This window comes from Ornithorhynchus anatinus, chromosome X1 (assembly GCF_004115215.2).
Source record: "Ornithorhynchus anatinus isolate Pmale09 chromosome X1, mOrnAna1.pri.v4, whole genome shotgun sequence".
Lineage (NCBI taxonomy): Eukaryota > Metazoa > Chordata > Mammalia > Monotremata > Ornithorhynchidae > Ornithorhynchus > Ornithorhynchus anatinus.
This window is the reverse complement of record NC_041749.1, coordinates 6,712,911-6,723,752: the sequence shown is the minus strand read 5'-3', so window position 1 is coordinate 6,723,752 and position 10,842 is coordinate 6,712,911. Positions and strand designations below refer to the sequence as shown.

The 10,842-nt window shown below is 46.3% G+C and overlaps 1 long non-coding RNA gene across 1 annotated transcript; it reads left to right on the top strand.

The window, feature by feature from the left end:
• Nucleotides 1-9,061: 9,061 nt before the first annotated feature.
• Nucleotides 9,062-10,693, top strand: LOC114806331. Its single transcript, XR_003754359.2, has 2 exons — nt 9,062-9,233; nt 10,532-10,693. It is a non-coding gene; the product is annotated as an uncharacterized LOC114806331 (long non-coding RNA).
• Nucleotides 10,694-10,842: the final 149 nt, after the last annotated feature.

Here is a 10,842-nt window from a genome sequence, read left to right as displayed (position 1 = left end):
GTTCATTCCAAGCGCTTGGTACAGTGCTCTGCACATAGTAAGCGCTCAATAAATACTATCGAATGAATGACCAGGACCCACGTGGGGCTCAGAATCTAGGTAGGGGGGAGAAGAGGTATTGAATTCTCATCTTTCCGATGAGGGAACAATAATAATAATAATAATAATAATTATGGAATTTGTTAAGTACTTGCTAGGTGCCAGGCACTGTACTAAGCCCTGGGGTGGATACTCGCAGACTGGGTCGGGCACAGTCCCTGTCCCACGTGGGGCTCACAGTCCCAAGCCTCATTTTACAGATGAGGTAACTGAGGCACAGGGATGTTAAGTGATTTGCCAAAGGTCACCCAGCAGATAAGTGGTGGAGGCGGGTTTAGAACCCTTGTCCTCTGACTCCCAGGCCCGGACTTTATCCGCTAGGCCGTGCCGCTTCTCAAGCAGTGGCTTGGAAATCATCCAAAGAGTCATTCCCCACCCCCTAGACTGTAAGCTCGTTGTGTGCGGGGAACGTGTCTACCGATGTGTTCTAGCGTACTCTCCCAAGCACTTAGTACCGTGCCCTGTGTACAGAAGCAACGTGGCTCCGTGGCAAGAGCCCGGGCTTGGGAGTCAGAGGTCATGGGTTCGAATCCCGGCTCCGACACTTGTCAGCTGTGTGACTGTGGGCCAGGGATTGCCCTGTATCTCCCCCGGCGCTTAGAATTGTGCTCTGCACAGAGTAAGCGCTTAACAGATACCAACACTGTTATTACTATTAAGTCACTTCACTTCTCTGGGCCTCAGTGACCTCATCTGTAAAATGGGGATTTACTGCGAGCCCCACGTGGGACAATCTGATCACCCTGTATCTACCCCAGCGCTCGGAACAGTGCCCCGCACGTAGTAAGCGCTTAACAAATGCCAACGTTATTATAAATACCACCGATCGAGCCAAATGCCCGTCTCCCCCTCTAGACTGTAAGTTTGTGGCGGCCAGGAAATATATCCGTCATATTGCTGCGTGACACTCTCCCAAGCATTTTATTCAGTGACCATCATTGAGAGGCAGCGTGGCTCAGTGGAAAGAGCCCGGGCTTTGGAGTCAGAGGTCATGGGTTCGAATCCCCGCTCGGCCACATGCCAGCTGTGTGACTTTGGGCAAGTCACTTCACTTCTCGGTGCCTCAGTTCCCTCATCTGTAAAATGGGGATGAAGACTGGGAGCCCCACATGGGACAACCCGATTCCCCTGTGTCTACCCCAGCGCTTAGAACGGTGCTCGGCACATAGTAAGCGCTTAACAGATACCGACATTATCATTCGTTCCATCGGATTTACTGAGCACTTACCGTGTGCACGGCGTGGTGCTGAGCACTCGGCGAGTACAACAGAACAATCGACGGACACATTCCCTACCCACGGCGAGCTTACAGTCTAGAAGGGGAGAAAGACATTAATAGAATTAAATGAATTACAGATTCGGACATAACTGCTGTGGGGCTGGCAAAGGGGCCGGCCACGTCAGCGGCGATAACGGATAGATTCCCATCCCTGGTTGGCATGGAAAGGTTAGGCAGCATGGGTGGAAAGAGCCTGGGCTTCGGGGTCAGAGGTCATGGGTTCGATTCTTAATGGGGATTAAGACTGGGAGCCTCACGTGGGACAACTTGATTATCCTGTATCTCCCCCAGCGCCCAAAACGGTGCTCTGCCCATAGTAAGCACATAGTAAGCGCTTAACTAATACCAACGTTATCATGTGCAAGGCACTATACTAGAGTGCTCCCTAATAATAACGTTGGCATTTGTTAAGCGCTTACTATGCGCGGAGCCCCGTTCTAAGCGCTGGGGGAGATACGGGGTCATCAGGTTGTCCCACGTGAGGCACCCAGTTAATCCCCGTTTTCCAGATGAGGTCACTGAGGCCCAGAGAAGTGAAGTGACTTGCCCACAGTCACAGAGCTGCCAGGTGGCAGAGGCGGGATTCGAACCCATGACCCCGGACTCGCAAGCCCGTGCTCTTTCCACTGAGCCACGCCGCTTCTCTAAGAAAGCGCTCAACAATTACTATTGAATGAATGAATGAATGTGCTCTGCACTGCACCTGGACAAGCAGGGTGGCGTAGTGGATAGAGCCCGGGCCTGGGAGTCGGAACGTCATGGGTTCGAATCCTGTCTCTGCCATTCGTCTGCTGTGTAACCTTGGGCAAGTCACTTCACTTATCTGGGCCTCAGTTACTTCAGCTGGAAAACGGAGATTGAGAAGTGAGTCCCACGTGGGGCAGGGACGGTGTCCAACCTGACTTACTTATATCCACCTCAGGGCTCTGAACAGTGCCTGGCACATAATAAACACTTAGCAAATATCATCAGTATTATTAGTAGTAGTCGTAGCAGTAGCAACCACTCAATAGATACAATCGGTCGGTCGATCCATCGATTGACACCTGACCACAGTCTCTCTAGAAACCAGATGGCGTCACCTCGGCCGGGGTCCTTCCTGCTTGACAGAGCCTCACTGTCGCTGACGCTCGCTGGCTCACTGGGTCAGTAGGCCGCCACACCCCGACCCTCGTCACGCCGTTTCCTCCCAAGCCAAGATGCCGCCTCACTCCTCAATAGCTGTAACCATCTTGAACGTGACCTGGAAATGGAAACCGAGTCCCCGTAAGCTCGTTCCGAGTCAGAGCCGTTGTAAGACATCCACTTTCTCAGCCTGTGCCTGAGGGCTTCTTGAGGCCGGATCTCCCTCCTCAAGTGTGGAGGAAGAAGCTTTCCAATCAAAATGTTGCAGGAAACCCTCCTTTCAAGTAGGCCAATCTCCCATCTCGGTACCGATTTTAACGACCCCTACGGCCAGTTTCGGGGCTCAAGGACCGGCACCAGTTTATTCTACGGCTCTCGGGAAGTCGAAGTACTTGAGCTGCGCTCCAAGTCTGGTTTCGAAAAAACTGGATTTAAAAATTCGAAAAGCCACAGAGGCTTATTCCGTGCTACGGTTCTGCTGTTTTCTCATTAGACCCTTCGAAAATGGGGATGTGTTTCCTCTAAGTCTAAACGTGCTCACACGTTTCTATGGGACTGCGAGGAATCCCTAAACTCGAAGATAAAAATCAAAAGTCCTCTTTCACTGTCAATATGCCGTGAATCCTGTGTAGGATAGGGATTGAGTCCCGTCTATATAGTAAATATCCTAGTTCAGTAAGATGGTCTGCACATAGAAGTCATTTCAAACTCAGTGAATCTTACAGTGGGATTCTAGGGTTTAGGCTCAGTGAAGGAGAACTTCAGATAGACAAACTTAATTTGAAAAGGGTTTCCCTCCATAAAGGAAACACAGTCAGATTCAAAACAGACTTTGAGACTCAAAATTCACTGTTAGGCTTTGCCGAGAAACTACAGATTCAGAGCCTACCATTGAGTTTTTCTTATCTTGTCTCGTCTTAATGCTGTCGAGTCGTCTCCGACACACAGCGACACATCTCTTTCAAGAGGTCTTCCCCGACTAAGCCCTCGTTTCCCCTTTCCCTCTCCCTTCTGAGTCACCTGTGCATTTATTATATCTGTACTTTTTAGGCAGATGATAACTCACCCACAGCACTTGTGGACGTATCTCGAATCTATTTTAATGTCTGTCTCCCCATTCGGATTGTAAGTTACTCGTGGGCAAGGAATGTCTCTACCAACTCTAATAATAATGTTGGCATTTGTTAAGCGCTTACTATGTGCCGAGCACTGTTCTAAGCGCTGGGGGAGATACAGGGCAATCAGGTTGTCCCACGTGAGGCTCACAATCTTCATCCCCATTTTACAGCTGAGGGAACTGAGGCCCAGAGAAGTGAAGTGACTCGCCCACAGTCGCACAGCTGACAAGTGACAGAGCTGGGATTCGAACTCATGACCTCTGACTCCCAAGCCCGGGCTCTTTTCCACTGAGCCACGCTGCTTAGTGCCCTTCACTCTCCCAAGTGCTTAGCAAAGTGCTCTACACACATTAAGTGCTCAGTAAATACCGTTGATTGATTAATCGATTGAAGTTTCCATGCTTAATTAAAATAAATGGAACTTTTAACTAAGCTATTTATGCAAATGTACAATTAAAATATTCTGGTATTTGGTGTCCCTCCCTGCCCTGCCATACATTCACTATGTTCCAGAATACCCTCCCAAGTGCTTAGTACAGTGCTTTGCAAACAGTAAGCGTTCAATAAATACAACTGAATGAATGAATGAATGAATGAGTGAAGATTCATACTTCAGTAGGCTCATTTACATTATACTTTATAGTGAATCCCTCTCTCTCTCTCTCCCCTCCCCCTCCAACCCCTCCCTTTTCACTACTTTCACAGTTCAAAGGCTACTCTGCTTTACTCCTTCTAATGCTTTGGAGTAAATATGAACTTTGTAAGAAACTCTTTATGAGTAGGAAAAGATTTTACCGTCACATAATGATATTCTCCCACTGTACTGACACAAGTTGATTCGAAATAACACCGGTAATAACAAATCAAGTTGAACAATCCAAATTTCTGAGTAACACTGGAGAGGAAATTGAGGGCAAGGCTTCCGGAAAGCAGAACAGTGACCAAATAATGAATCATTTAACAAAATCAAGCACAGAGTAACAACGCTTCCTCACTCCAACACTTCCATCCAACACTCACAGGTGAGCGATCAACTGTCACCCCCCTAGACTGTAAGCTCCTCGTTGGGCAGGAAACATGTCTACCAACTCTGTTAAAATGTCCTCACCCAAGTGTTTAGTACAGTGCTCTGCACACAGTAGCAACTCAATAAATACCTTTGAATGATCAACGAAACTTAATCGCAAGGAAAGAGCAGAACAACACTTCATGACATAAAACAGATGACAATATGTTGCCTGAAAATTACACAACTCTAGAAGTTGGTAAGGATCTGTTATTAAAAATCCCTTGTGTTTTCTCATGACTTTGGAGAATACAGACACACACTGAAAGTTTAATCCAACAGGTTCCTAGAAGGACTTTGACCAATGCCCACATAGTTTCCTGTTCATTACGGGCAGGGATGCTGTCTGCTAATTCTATTATATCGTACTTTCCCAAGCCCACGGTACAGTGCTCTGCACAAAGTGAGTGCTCAAGAAATATCATTTATTTTTACTTACTGAGTTCTCAGGTCGCATTTCTTTGGTTCTCTACTTTCAGAAAGATGGGTTCTGAACAACATGTCATGGAAGACTATAGATAACGTTGTAAGATACACAAATATTACAGTAAACCATAAAAAAACTATTACGGGGCACAATCTCTTCACAGTCTCTTAACCATCTAAAGCACTCTTTCCTTGTGCTCTGTTCTCTCATTTTTCTCTTTCGAAGTGTCATAAGCAAAGAATATGATCTGGATACATATCTCAATTTCAGTAGGATTCATCGAGCCTCTACTATCATTTAGGGAACATTCATAAAGAAGGAAAAGACACGACCCCTGGGTTCTAAAACTTTCAGTCTAATAATAATAATAATAACGGTAACGATGGCATTTGTTAGGCTCTTACTATCGTCCAGACACTGAACTGAATGCTGGGGTGGATACAGGCAAATCACGTTGGATACAGTCCCTGTCTCACGTGGGAGCTCACAGTTTCAACTCCCATTTTACAGATGAGGTAACTGAGGTACAGAGAAGTGCAGTGACTTGACCAAGATCACACAGCAGACAAGTGAAGGAGCTGGGATTAGAACCCATGACCTTCTGAGTCCCAGGACCGTGTCGTTTCCACTATATCACGCTGCTAATGTCTAGTGTCAGAGATTGTGAACGTTAGAGCCAGTCGACTTTCAACAATTGCATTACCTCTGCTTTTGGTGAATATTCAGCTGCGGTAGGCCCTAGCACGGGCCAGGGAGTCAGAAGACCTTTTTCTTTTTTACGGTACGTGTTAAGTACTTACTACGTGCCAGGAACTGCACTAAGCGCTGGAGTAGATACAAGACAACTGGGTTAGGTACAGTCCCTGTCCCACACCCGGCTAACAGTCCTAGTCCCCATTTTGCAGATGAGGTAACTCAGACACACAGAAGTGAAGTGACTTGCTGGGTTCATATCCCAGCTCCGCCACTCATCTGATGTGCGACTTTGGGCAAGTCACTTCTCTCTGCCTCAGTTTCCTCATCTGCAAAATGGGGATTCAGTATCTGCATTCCCTTCTACTTAGACTATGAGTCCCACGTGGAACCTCATTATCTTGCATCTGCTCCGGAGCTTAGAACAGTTTGGAACTCTAGTAAGTACTTAACAAATACCACTACTATTCATTATTTTGTATTAGAGAAACAATATAGCCTAGTGGAAAAAGCGTGGGCTAGGAAGCCAGAGGACATGGATTCTAAAACCAGCCCCTCTACATCTCTGCTGGGTGATCATAGACAAGTCACTTCTCTGAAGCTCAGACACTTCATCTGTAAAATGGGGATTAAATATCGGTTCCTCCCCGCTATTGGGGCCTTGAATTCCATGTGGGGCAGAGACTGTGTTTGACCTGATTATCTTCTACCTACCCCAGTGCTTGGCACACTGTAAGTGCTTAACAGATACCACAGTTACTATTATTATTATTGTTTTTTCTACTGCTAGCACTCAGTACACAGTGTGATGCACACACTGAGCGCTCAATAAATACGGTTGAATGACTACTAAGTGATGGGATGGAGGGCTATGGGCTGTGAGTTCTAATGGTACAACAGTTTGTCACAAGTGATTACACCACGGTACATCTCCTTGATTCTATTTACTGCCGCTGTTCTCGTCTGTCCGTCTCCCCCGATTAGACCGTAAGTCCGTCAGAGGGCAGGGACCGTCTCTATCTGTTGCCGATTTGTCCATTCCAAGCGCTTAGGACAGTGCTCTGCACATAGTAAGCGCTCAATAAATACTATTGAATGAATAGTAAGCGCTCAATAAATACGAATGAATGAATGAATGAATGAATAATTAGCTGCTGGCTCCATCATTGCCAAAGGAGAAGTTTCGGATCTTGGCTAATGGGGTTAGAGCAGATCAGTTACTGAGAATATGTGGTGAGAAGCTGCTCCTCTCTGAAAAAAATTACTTCCCCGGAGGATGTGAGGGATTGGGCCCAGACAAGGATACTTGAGAATTGACTGGGGAGAACGCTGGTTTGGCTAACATTAGCCACTAGTCTTAGAACCTTCAAATAACCTCCCTGTAGATAAGGACAAAGGATGCCTTCATTTGTCCCCGCTCTACTTGAAAAAGATATCTGACCTTGCACTTTTCTCAGTTCCAGATGGTTTTCTTTTAACTGTTTCAGAAATGTTAATTAGCACAAAATTCATGTAAATGAATTTCTATTTCAGAAAATCCTGGCCTAATGGCTCTTGTCTGTCCGTCTCCCCCCGAATAGACCGTAAGCCCGTCAAACGGCAGGGACCGTCTCTATCTGTTGCCGACTTGTTCATTCCAAGCGCTTAGTACAGTGCTCTGCACATAGTAAGCGCTCAATAAATACTATTGAATGAATGAATGAATGGCCTAGGAGTTAGAAGGACTTGAATTCTAGTCCCAGCTCTGCCACTCGTCTTCTGGGTGACCTTGGACAAGTCACTTCACTTCTCTGGACCTCAGTTCCTTCATCTGTAAAATGGGGATGAAGACTGTGAGCCCCATGTGGGACGTGGACTGTGTCCAACTTTACGAACTTGGATCTACCCCAGCGCTTAGAACAGTGCCTGGCTCACAGTCAGTGCTCAACAGATATCATTGGAAAAAACAAGGAAAGGAAAGAAATCACTCTGCAAGGAAGAAACCAAACGGCATACTGGAAGAGGAGGTCACTTGGAAAATTACCTGTTCACTCCTGAATTCAACTCAGCCAGGAGAAGACTGAGAGAATTGTCTTCAGGCCTGCTAAGAGAAGGCAGACCTTAGACTACTTAGAACGAGGGTCAGAAGGTCACCTTCAGCCCCTACTGAAGAAATCGGAACAACTGAAGAGCAGAGGGGAAACGCGCTGATTTGACCTTGATCAGCCAGAGATTTTTGGCAGCTAAGAGTGGCAGAGATTATTCATTCATTTCATTGTATTGTGTGCAGAACACTGTACTAAGCCCTTGGGAGAGTACAATACAACAATAAACAGACACGTTCCCTGCCCACAATGAGCTTACCGTCTAGAGCGGGGAAGACAGACATCAACCTAACTAAATAAATGGCAGACATGTCCGTGAGTGTTGTGGAGCTGGGAGGGGGTATGAACAGAGGGAGCAAGTCAGGGCGATGCGGAAGGGACTGGGAGAACAGGAATGGTGGGCTCAGTCAGGGAAGGCCTCTTGGAGGGGATGTGCCCTCAGTAAGGCTTTGAAGAGGGGGAGAGTCATTGTCTGTCAGATTTGAAGAGGGAGGGTGTTCCAGGCTAGAGGCAGGATGTGGGCCGGGGGTCGGCAGCGAGATAAATGAGACAGATGAGATCAAAGCCTAAGGTCTCTGTGAGACCCTTCTCCTCACCCTCGACCCTCAGGAAAATGGTCCACAAGCCCATGGACCGTAGGAAAACCGAAAGAAATATTCCTCTCTGCTCTGCACTGTATCGTCTGTTTAATCCTAAACTTGGTCTATCAAGGTACAACCGACCACCTTTTAATTTTAAATCCTGCAGGAGAAGTCTGTTTCATCTTTCTCGGTCCTAAACTAAGTCAGTTCTGCTCATTTGAAAACAGGATACACCGTACCAAGCACACACTCTCTGTGGACCGGGAATGTGTCTACCAACTCTGCGATAGCGTTTTCTCCCAAGCGCTTAGTTCTGTGCTCTGCCCTCGGTAAGCGCTCGGTGGCTCCGATTGACGGATGTAGAAAAACCGCAAGGCAATGAAGTATTAATAGCGAGGTTCATTCCGCTGTTTTTTCATCACCGCAGAAAGAAGTCATTTGTCAACTGAAGCACATATTTAATTTGTGAGCATTTGCGAGAGTTTAAAGTTGCCTGAAGTTATTGCCCCAATTCTCTAGTCCAAGATGCAGAGCAAGAATTTTTCCATTATTTGATTGAGGTCCTTGAAATGGCGATGGCCATAATTCCCATTTGGTCGGTAACTGACTGAGGCCTGGAGGTGATTTGCATTCTAGGTCATGTGATCCCAAGAGAGTTTGGACCAATTCTGAGTTTCTGTCCTGTTGCCATGACAACTCGTCAACATCATCTCCACAGTCAGTGCGGGGGTCGACCAACAGTGAACTCGAGTGGGTTCAAGGTGAAGTATTTTTTTTCAATTTCTCCCTTCCTGCATACCTTTATGTCAAAGGATTATATAATTTATGTATGTGTATATGCTATTTATGCAGGTTTATTTCGGGGAAAACGTTAATTTTTTGCTAAAAAAAATTTCAACTAGCTATAAAATGTAATAAATGCTATATTAGAGAGAAAAGTCAGAGTTATGAAAATTCACCTCTAAACAATTAGATTGGGTCTAAGGAGTGCAACCATCACATATTTTCTGGGTTGTCTTTCTTTTGGAGCCTATTGACGTCAGAATTCAAGGATTATTGGTCTGATCCAGTATACACTATTTTAATTACCTCCAGAACATAATAAATGCTATATCGGGTGAGACCGATATAGCACTTATCATATCCCGTCTTAACCTCTGCATCAGCTTCCTCCCTCTCCCCTGTCTCTCCTCATGGCAGTTTTTACTTCCTTCTGCTGCCCGGATCATTTTTTCTGATAAATCACTCAGGCCATATCATCTCCCCATTGCTTCAAAACCTCAAATTGGTTTCTCATCCACCTCCACACCAAGTAGACATTCCTTACCACTGGCTCACCGGGGCTCCATCAGTTTTCCCCCTCTTGGCGATTCTCCCATTACAACCCACCCTGAACAGTTCACACCCCTAACCTCGACTTTCTCACCGTAGTTATATTTTGTCTGTCTTGATACCCAACTACCTCCGTCCCCAAGACCCTTTTCAGAGTCCCATAACCAACCTGTGATCTACCTCCACGCATCACTATCTTCCTTCTTTCCCGTAAAGCGCGATTGACGAGAATAAATTATTGAACACATTGTCCACTGGTCTCCTTGCATAACATGGAAAGGCTTCTCATTCCTTTACTCTTCGGAACCGAAGACCTAGGAATGGTCAGGAGTGGATGGTCTTCCGAAGGAAACCGTAATGGCTCTCCATTACTGATTCTAGGAGCGGCTGGAAAAGTTCGGAATGTAAGCGGCCTGGCTAAGTGGAAAGAGCACTGGCTTGGGAGTCAGAAGGAACTGGGTTCTAATTCCGGTTCCTCCACTTATCTGCTCTGTGACCTTGGGCAAATCACTTCTCTGGGCCTCGGTTACCTTGTCTGGAAAATGGGGATTAAGACTGTGAGCCCCATGTGGGACAGGGACTGTGTCCAACCCAATGAGCTTGTATGTACCCTAGAGCTTAGAACAGTGCTCGACACATAGTAAGCGCTTAACAGATAGCATCGTCATTATTATTATTATCACCACTTTAAGCCAAAAGTGACCTTTCCGTCTTTCCTCTTCAGCAGCTCTTGACGGTCACAATCCAGAACGGGAATGACGGTGGGTGCGAAGAGGTGAAATGTCCATTTCTGAGTAAACCTTGTACCCTGAAGGGTGTCGGCTCAGCTCGGAGAACGCACCCTGTGTGCAAACATCTGCTTTTCCTATAATGAATCACTTTCATCTTATCAGGACTGTGCTCTTCTATATAGTATATCTGGCGATTTACTACACCAGTGACCATGATTCAGGAGGCTGGACAATCAGAATCCTCAGACAGTGCTCAACACGTGCTAGTTTTCTTTCCTTATTAAAAGGGGCTAATTCCAACCGAGAA